The sequence below is a fragment of the Schistocerca nitens genome, chromosome 4 (genome assembly GCF_023898315.1).
Source record: "Schistocerca nitens isolate TAMUIC-IGC-003100 chromosome 4, iqSchNite1.1, whole genome shotgun sequence".
NCBI lineage: Eukaryota > Metazoa > Arthropoda > Insecta > Orthoptera > Acrididae > Schistocerca > Schistocerca nitens.
This window is the reverse complement of record NC_064617.1, coordinates 226,800,644-226,810,712: the sequence shown is the minus strand read 5'-3', so window position 1 is coordinate 226,810,712 and position 10,069 is coordinate 226,800,644. Positions and strand designations below refer to the sequence as shown.

General features: G+C 37.2%; 1 long non-coding RNA gene across 1 annotated transcript; it reads left to right on the top strand.

Moving 5' to 3' along the window:
- The first annotated feature begins 207 nt into the window (after window positions 1–207).
- Window positions 208–3,924, top strand: LOC126251795 (uncharacterized). Its single transcript, XR_007545783.1, has 4 exons — window positions 208–924; window positions 1,849–1,965; window positions 2,138–2,208; window positions 2,330–3,924. It is a non-coding gene; the product is annotated as an uncharacterized LOC126251795 (long non-coding RNA).
- The last annotated feature ends 6,145 nt before the right edge of the window (window positions 3,925–10,069 follow it).

The window sequence follows — 10,069 nt, the reverse complement described above, 5'->3', positions numbered from 1 at the left end:
AGTGTAAACAGTGCCTCGCGCCATCTGTTGACCGAAGATCGTACTGCGCATTTGGAAGGCGTTCTATAGACCATGGGAATAACTGTGAGACTGCGCGCCATCTGTTGATAAGAACTGTGTACTATTTCGTGGGCCTTCGTTACTTTTAGCATAAACAATTAAATAAAGTTAATATCCAAGCCGTGGCTGATAGGAGCTGCAGTACAGGCATTAACAAGTACAGTCGATCCCTTGAGCCACCGCCTTACGTGTTAATTTAGCTTGGACGCGTAGTACAAGGAAAGTTACTAAGGAATTCGAGCGACTATGGAAATAACTGTCAGAGACCGGTATTCTCCTCTGGCAGTTATCGTTATTGGCTCGTAGTTCTAGTTCTCTGGCAGTTATCGGGCTACCACCACAGGTAACCTGGAAGCTGGTAACGGAATAACTGTGTGTGTAGACGTTCCTGACTCGGTGACTCCAGTTACAGGTCGTAGTTCCAGGTGATATTTCCAGAGAGGATAGTAACTGGAGCGAACAAATATTTTCGTACTGCTACGGAAACGACGGTGGGCCATCGGGGAGAGGGGATGGCAAATAACGGGAATCTATCGTCTCATTTCTCTGCAATTCTTGGTGTTCCGGAACAGGTGTCACCATTTTTCCGGCCTTTGGTTGCGTTGCAGGGTATTGACTTTTGTTCCGCGTTGTTGTTTTTCTTTGTGTTGTTGATAGTACTACCAATAGTTGCCAACATGAAGAGGTCGAGGACAAGCGAAATGTGGTCATATTTCGAAACTCTTGATCGAGAGTTTGCGAAATGTACTTTGTGCGGTAAGAAATTATCGTACAAATCGACGACGACGAATTTACAAAAACATCTTCAGAAATCACATTTAATTGTGAATTTCTCTTCACAAAGACCTTCGGAGCTAGATTTGGGTGAGTAATGAAAAAAATATATTTATTGCAATTACGGTTATTTCAGTGCATGCATAATCATTTATTTTTTATTTTATTAATTTTTTTAAAATAAGGCATACTATACAGTGTGGTGCTTTGTGCATTTTTACATGCAAGTTTTCATTTGTCGTTACTACTTAAGCTGTCGATACCACCGCACCTGTTTGCCTTGACATTTTCAAACATTAAATTATGTTGCATATGGTGCCGGAATACTTAATTATTTAATTGGAAGTTATTGTTGCAGGTGTAATAACGATAGTGCTAATAAAATGCCACTGTGTGATATATGAACCGTCGTCTCGCAATTATTAGTAACTAATCGGATAGCAGATTGTATCAGTGCTCATTCCTGTGTATCATTTGTTTTTAACCCTGACGATGCCGGGAGAGGGGGGGGGGGGAATTAGATACTGTTTCATATTTTAAAATTTTGAAAAGGATAATTGTTTTTAATGGAGTCTTCAACTGAATTCCATAAATGTTTTAAATTTTGTGGTTAAACTTAACCCCAAAATTTGACAGGTTAATAGTACATGTGACTTTCCACAGTGACAATCATATTGAATATTTTGAAGTTCAGGGCCCTACTTATACATCAGTATTTGTTTAAAATATATGTCAACAACAATTAAGATATTTTTTTAGGGTGGAAATACAGTACCCTCCCTTCCCCCCAATACACATTATTGAAAATGTGTTGGTGTTGCTAGGATTAAAGAAGAAACTTGAAGCTATAGTCATTACTAAAACTGAGTCAATTGTCAACTTGTTTGAAGTAAATATTCAAGCTGCAAGTACCATGTAGAATACTGTACGCAAACATTGTAATATATATCACCAAAAATAATATGGCATCATTTCTATTGTGCTTATGCTGATATGAAACCTATTTTTCTGTAGGTGAAACCCTTCCTGTAGAGGTGATCCTTGGCACCAGTAGTGTGGAAGAGGAGCGAGAGGCACACCAACACCAGCAGATGAGTCTCCGTTTAATACTTGGGATATTATAACAGTAAGGTAATTCTAGTTTGGGTATATTTTTGGCAGATTTGAACTCCCCCTTAAAATGGAGATATAACTGTAGGGCATAGCATATATTTGTTATGCTACATTAAAAGAGTACTAGTGGTTTTGTGTTGAAGTGTTTAATGTATATTGTCGGTCAGTAAGTCAGAGCACTTTGTTCCAGTTATAGCTCCAGAAGTCAGTCACCAGCAGCAGATGTCACACAGTTATAAAATGGGAAACTTGAAGAATAAGGTACTAGTGGTTTGGATACATGTGTGGGAAATTTCACCTTTCACTTAAAATGAAGGTACAGTTACAGTCCTTAAGAGTATACTGGCAAATGGTAACTCAAAGCTCTTTGTTTCTGTTACAGCTCCAGAAGTCAGCAGCAGCAGCAGCCGCTGTCACACAGCCATAATGCGAGAAGCTTGAAGAATAATGTGGTAGTGGTTTGGATACATATGACATATTTCACCTTCAGTTTAAAATTGAAGTTTGTTTATATTGGCAGGTGGTAACTCAGAGCTCTTTGTTCCAGTTATGGCTCCGATAGTCTTCGCAGCAAAGGTTACACAGTCCTATAGAGGCAAACTTGAAGTATAAAGTAATAGTGTTTTGCATACAATGGCAAACTTGACCTTTCGCTTAAAATGGAGGTACATTTGCACTGAGTTTGTTATGACACGTGAATGGATTACCAGTGATGTATATGTAAATACTGGAATTTGTAACTTAGAACTTAATTTCAGTATCGGCTTTGAAATTTGGTCACTGCATACAACTATATTATCTTTCATGTTGATAGCAGCAATCATCAGATTGCAATCCAGTTAAGTACCTGTGAGGCATGAGATGTCAAAAATACTTGTGTGTTATTGGTAGCCTGTGTCAAGGCATGTGGCACCTCAAAGTTTGTAAGTACAGTAGCATTTTGTTTCCTGCTTTACTTAAAAATTGGTAGCTGTAGCACCCATTCTGACATTCAATTATTTTGAATTTCAAGTTTCTTAGAATGATACTGACATCAGTTTGTTAACACTAATCCGTATATTATTGTTAATATATGCTGCTATTTTCACATCTTGTGCTCAATACTAAATTTCATTTGCAAAACACGGAAGTTTTCCTATCTTTGTGGTGGAACACAACAAATTCTCATAATTTTGCTAGTTTGTATTCTAGAAAGGGTGCCAGAAATGGAAGAGTATAATTTTTATTAAATCGGGCATTAAATGTAAGTAGGTTGGAGTACAGAAAGGGTGCAACTGGCCTTCCCCACTGTAGCCTGATGTGCTCCAACATGCATTTGTACTGATGTGCAGGTGATTATAACACTAGTATCAAACTGCATGGTACCCACTTACTAATGTGATCTACCCTTGCATGATCTTCTGCAGACAGCAAGAAATCCGCTACTGCTCTTACTACCTGTCCAACAGTTGTGGAGGATTTTTTCCCCTTGGTGCTTGACATGACATGTTTTGCTCTCTGCCCTTAAAATCTCAATTATTGTTACATTTTTCATCCCTTTTCTATCTCCTGATGGACCTGTATTGATTAAAAAACTAATCACTGCAGAGGTGATTGTAGAACTTTTGCTAGTGGCAGTGTGGAGGGGCTCCACTCTTTAAAAAATAAAATTACATTGTGGGACATGGAATTATTATTATTAGATGCTTTCATGTACATTTTGTTTACTGAAAAAGTCAGTCATTATCTGAGGTATTTAAATGTTAACTTCAAATCTAAAACTGCATCAAAAGATAAATTTCAGTAAGTCTTTAACAAGTTTCAGTATCTTGCTTCACATGCTGGACCCTCCAACTATAAAAAACAGTGTTTTGCAGAGAACAGCTATTCAGATGTTAACATCCCAGAATTTGTGTAGAAGATATCCCTTACATTGTTAGTTTCATTGTGGTCACACTCTACAGTGTAGTGTTATCAGCATACATATAGAAGTTTGAAGAACATATTAAACATATTAAATTAATTGCTAGACATGCCTTAAGTGAATATGTTTACTACTAATATGAGTCAGCTAAGTAGTTGCTGCAAGTTTTTATGTTGTTTCTAAAGTGTCTTTAGACAAGGATATTTCTGCTGTTTGTTTCCTGTTCTTCTGTTTTAGATAACTACTCATATGCAGCAACTGCTGAAGCAGCCTCTGGCAGTTTATTGAAGTTCCGTGAACAAAGTGTTGTGTGGTCTGTTTGGGTTCCCTAAATTCCTTTAGGCAAATACTTTTGTTGGTTCCACTGAATAGGCCATGGCAGATTACCTGCCATGTCCAATCTGAGTTTCTGCTCAGTCTCTTGACATGTTAACTATTTATTCATTCTCTTTATAATGCTGCAATGTTTTAAGTGTTCCATATCATTGTGAAAAAGTCAGAATAAAATTGATCATTTCACATGTACATACATTTGTGTTGGTTACCATTTTTTATTTTAACTTATCTTCCTTTTGTTCCCTGTACTCTTAAGTAATTTGTTAAAAACCCATGAGGTCAAAGACGAGCACTTACTACCATTTTAGGATATATTTTATGTACAAATAAGGTAATCTCTCATGCGGCATGGTAATGTCTTTGTTGAGGTGATATTACTGTCTCATGAACATAGGTGTCTTACATAGAACATACAGAAAGTAAACAGCTGTGCAGTAATCTTGTAAGAATATATTTTAATTTAGGGGCAGGATAGGAAACTCATTTCAAGTGATACATGTATCATCTCCTACCTTCTCAAGAAATGTCAAAATTTGTGGCACTACTGTGAGCACAAACACTTGCTGTCTCATACATAGTATGGAAAGCTATGAAGTGTAGTAGTATGTATGCAACATGTTAATACTTTCTAGGGATTTTAAACTTACTGAAATGCCTTGAGTATTGGCGGTGATCTAAAAATGGAACATAGTTGAGTATCTTCTCCAAGTATACCCCATCACTAATGCTTGGTAGCATCATGATGAAAAAGTGCCAGTGCTGTATCAGGTCAACTTGAATACAAAGAAACTTATATAATTTGGTGAGACTTAGCTTTGTGGCATTAGCGAGAGAAAAATGAGTTTTCTCAATTTGTACACATCCATTGCAAATAGGCTTTTTTTCATTCAATTAGCTTTTGGCCATTGACTTTGAAACATTTTATACATAGTTTGGAGCATATCACTTTTATGTGGGAACAGTGTACACTTCAAACATAGGAATTGCAATTGAAGCATTTCACGGAGGTATATTTGGCATGATTACAATATGCTTACAACAATAATCACGTCAGATACATATTTACTTACATTTGGGCCTATTAGCACTTGTGCATACTACATGAACGTTTTTGAATAAAATATGCTTTTTTTGTTTTCAAAGAGCTCAAGTCAGTTCATTTTCTATTATGTTAAGCAACACTGAAAAACTCTGTTAGGTGCACTCATTGCTACGTTGAGGTTGTTATATGCAAGACTTAGCCCTTCATTTTGAGTGCTCATCTTGTCTTGTTCATGAATTAGTCTTACCTATTCAGACAGTTAACTGTCATGATATTAAACTGCAAAAACATCAAAGCAGGCAGCTGGCATTGACAGATGAAGTGTTTCGAAAGGATTCGTGTTATTGCCTCGTGTGAGACAGAAAAAAAGCAAAACGTGGAATCCACAGGTAAAGCATTCCCCAGGAAAGGAAATTTTATATTTCCTATAGATGAATATCTTAACAGGGACTAGTAGAGTAACTTAAGTAAAAAATATTATTTCAGTTTTGACAGCACTTTACTGCAACAGACAAGATCAGATTTCTGAAAACTTACTGCAAATTTGTATTACCTACACAATACCATTAATTCATACTCTCACAATCTGGATATACAAAGAAGAATTGTATAAAACGAGTGAAAAGGTATTGTAATGACATCTGAGACATTAAGCCTTATGAGTTGTTAATCAATCATTCAGCACTGGAATTCTGTATACAATAATGCCAAACATGACAGATACACAACAAACTGAAGGCTTGGACATATGCATTAGTCATTCTCCCACCACAAAATCAAAACCCTCACTGTAGATTAGATTAACTTGTTTTTGTCCCAGAGACCCAAAAATGAGATGATTCTCATGGATGTGCATCATGTCAAAGTATAACAAAGCATTTGAATATAATACTTACCACCATCATCATCTGTCACGAGATTGTCAAAATATGTGAATATATTGCAGTAAACTGGAGCTGCTAATATGTACAGTATTAATATACTGCCAGAACAAAACATAGTTATGCACTTTTAATAAATTTATCACACACAGAATACCTGATCTTGACTGTTGTGACCAAGTGCTGTCAAAACTGAAATATGCTGGTAGCAGAATTTTTACTTAAGCTGGTCTAACAGTCCCTGTTAAGATATTCATCTATAAAGTAGAAGTTGCCTATCAAAAAGTCTTTCAAACTCTCAGTAAACTGTGATTTATCTGAAACAAAGTTTTTAATGGTTGCTGGCAGTTTATTGAAAATGTGTGTTCTTGAATGTTGAACCCCTTTCTGGTCCAAGGTAAGTGATTTTAGATCTTTATGTAGATAGCTGTTCTTATTCCTAGTATTGATACTATGTATTGTGCTATTGGTTGGAAATACTTGCAACAAATTTCATTAAAGAATAAATATACTATAAAGCAGTGGTTAGAATATGAAGTTCCTTGAACAGGTTTCTACATGGCGTTCTTGAATTTATACCACAAACGATTTTTATTAGGCCTACATGCTTTTACATGCTAAATACTTTTGCTCCATTGATGAGTTACCCCAGAATATGATCCCTTATGATATAACAGAATAAAAGTATGTAAACTTTTTTACATTTGTGTCTCCTACATCTGACACCATTCTCACTGCAAATACAGATTTGTTTAGGAGCTTTAGCAGTTCTGTGATAAGCCCTCCAACTGAATTTATTATCGAGTTATAATCCCAGAAATTTAACACTGTCAATCTTTTCGATCTGCATGTCTTTATATGTTATGGGATTACAGAACCTTACGTCACGGGTCAAAGCAGACGGGTGGAATCGGACGCTTCCATTCATCCTATGTTATACACATGCTGCAGCTGGAGAAATCGAGCAGTTTTCCAACTAGCGTACTCACACTTTCAACCATATGACTATCTTGTAGAGGAGTAAACGAATCTTTCACATTACGTATATTTTTGTGTTTTATTACAAGGCAGTACACTTATTCTATTAAGTAAACAACACAAGAAATTAAGCTTCGAATTTAACCTAAAGTATTCAGTTTACATATTTCTTCAAACTTAAAAACGCACGTTGTTAACATTTTACTTAAACAGCGCTGTGGCGAAGTTCCGCGTACTTTCTGTTACAGCTGCGAGGATAATATTTCTAATAGCGACCGATAACCTACATACATATAATCTGAAACACTAATAATCGTTCTAACATCAACTAAAATGTACCCGGAGTTAATAAGCTGAGGTTATGACACGATTCATACGACATTCCTGCTATTTCACACTACTCGCAGTTATACTGATAACTAAACTGATGGATTCCAACTATGTCGTTATTTAACTGTCGGAGTTATCGGTATTCGCTAGCGAAAAATAACTTGGCAGTTATTAATAACCGTTAACGATAACGGTTATCAAAGAATAACTGGAACTGTGATAACGGTTACTCCAGAATAACCGTTTGGCCCACCTCTACTCTATGTATATGTTTAGAGTAGAAATGAAGTCACTGGAGAGAGTAGTGGTGGAACTGAAAGAAACCACACAGCATAGGGAACTGGAAATTAACGAATCCAAAACGAAATTCATGAAATTCCATAGAACAGGGGACAGTAATCTGGATAACTGATCAGCAGCAGGTTTTAATATTCAGCATGTAGAACATTTTGAATACCTAGGGGTTAATATTAATCAAGTAAATTCCATGTTCACTGAAATAAAAGCCTGAATTTTAAATGACAATAGTTGTTATCATACATTTAATAAGCTAATGACATCTAGAATGGAAAACCGGCAGCTCAAAATGACAATATATAAGGTTATGATTAGGCCAGTGCTTACATATGGATGTGAAGCATGGACGCAACTAACACTAATGAACAACAACTCAGAATATTTGAACGAAGAAAATTACGGGAATTAATGGAGGAATCTAAAACAATGAAGGTACCTGGAGAGCAAGGCCCATTTATGAGATGGATTGTCTCATACAAGGAGCTGGTATTGTAAGACTAATTAAAAGTAAAACAATAGCTAGGCTGGGGCATGTCCTAAGGATGGAGGACACAAGCACTACAAAGAAAGTCTTCCAATGGAAACCTACGGAAGAAGGTTAAAAGGGAGACCACGTAAACGATGGCTTGACGACATGAAAGGAAACATCAGAGTTCAGGGATCAGAGAATGGAGAAGGAAGGTACAGGAGAGGACAGAGCGGAAAGAAAGTGTTAAGAAGGCAAAGACACACACAGGGTTGTGAAGCCACAAGAAGTAGAAGAAGAAGAAGAAGAAGAAATCTAGAGTGGATAAGTTGTGGGATGTTACCAGTTGATAACTACTTGGAAAATTCGCCATACTTGAAGAGTCCTGCAAGAGTTGCCTAGTGCTCTGCGAAAATAAGGGAAACAGATAGTAATTGCTCTGGCTTACAATGCAGTAAGTGTGTCCTGCAAGGGCCGGGGTCCTGGTTCCAGAACCGGTGGCACGTAGTTTCAACTTGTCTCATTCGTTCCATTACCCGTTTTGTTATTAATTCGATTTTTACGTTGCTCGTGGTGCTAATGGTATTCCTTATAAGGGTTTGAGTACCAGACGTTTTTTTTCTATTCTTTTTTATTGGCTCATTGGAGCTCTGCCTCTTATAATATTTTCTCCTTAAGAACGTGTATTAGATTACGAAGTTTTGGCCAGTGCAGTGCTTGTTCGTAACGCTCATTCAGTAGCAAATAAGCCATCTCTAATCGAATTTCATGCTTTCGCTGTACATTTCAATGTTTCTTAAGTTGTGATGGGCGCTGTACCTTTGAAGGGACTTCGCTCTTAATGTGTTACTGTACTTGCAGAACAGGGGCAGTGAATGGTTACGGGTGGTACACGATTTCCCTGCAGAAGTGCAGTTAAAACTCTGCCTGTTATCATACGGGCTGGTATTACCGATTTATGCCACGAGCCAGGTGAGCGTGCTGCAGTTGTACGAGTGATAGGTGGCAGAGATACGGCACTGTGTCACGTGCATGCAGTAAAACCGCTTCCTTAAAGTACGACATTATTTTGTTGGTCAGACAGCTTAATGCTCTAAAATATCATTTATTTTCCCTTCAGCGAATGTTAAACAAACAAAATCTATGGAAGACCACAGTGAGCACTACTAATAAAAGTTGAAAAACAATAACCGGGACACAGTCGTTGTGGGGCGCGTAACGGCGCCAGACACAGCCACATTTAACGATGCTGTAGTTTACGACCGCGCAGTCGGTGGAACGTTAAACACTACTCTTCCTGTTTTTCTTCTTTCTGCTTTTCTAGTATCCATAAAATGCCACTCGCGTACAATTTCATACCATTGGCTTTCGTTTTAAACTAAATTAAATTTTCATTTATATTATTAGGTCATCACACTCGTAGATTCTTATATTGCAATTAATGTTGCCTATTAAATTGCAGGACGGTACAGAAACCTTACATAATACAATATTTTTAAATTAGTTGCACAAATTTTGAAAAGAAAAGTTCATCTTAAAAAAATATTTTTTTAATGCCTGGATCGATGGTTGTGCGATGTACAACTAGACTACAAACCCAACGGCCCGGGGTTGGATCGCCGTACAATCCTAGGAGATTTATCTGACAGTTGTCACTTCACTCACCTCCTCTCATGTGCCAACCTTTTCGTCTCAGAGTAGCGATTGCAGCCTACATCCTCGATTATTTGCTGGATGTACGAGGAGTGTGAGAAAAGTAATGAGACTGATTTTTTTATCTAAAAGAGCTGTTATTTATTTCAAACAAGAATACTGTCCTCTTCGAAGTACCTTCCTTCGGCAGCTATACATCGGCGGAGTCGTTTTTCTCAGTCTTGGTAGTAGCGCTG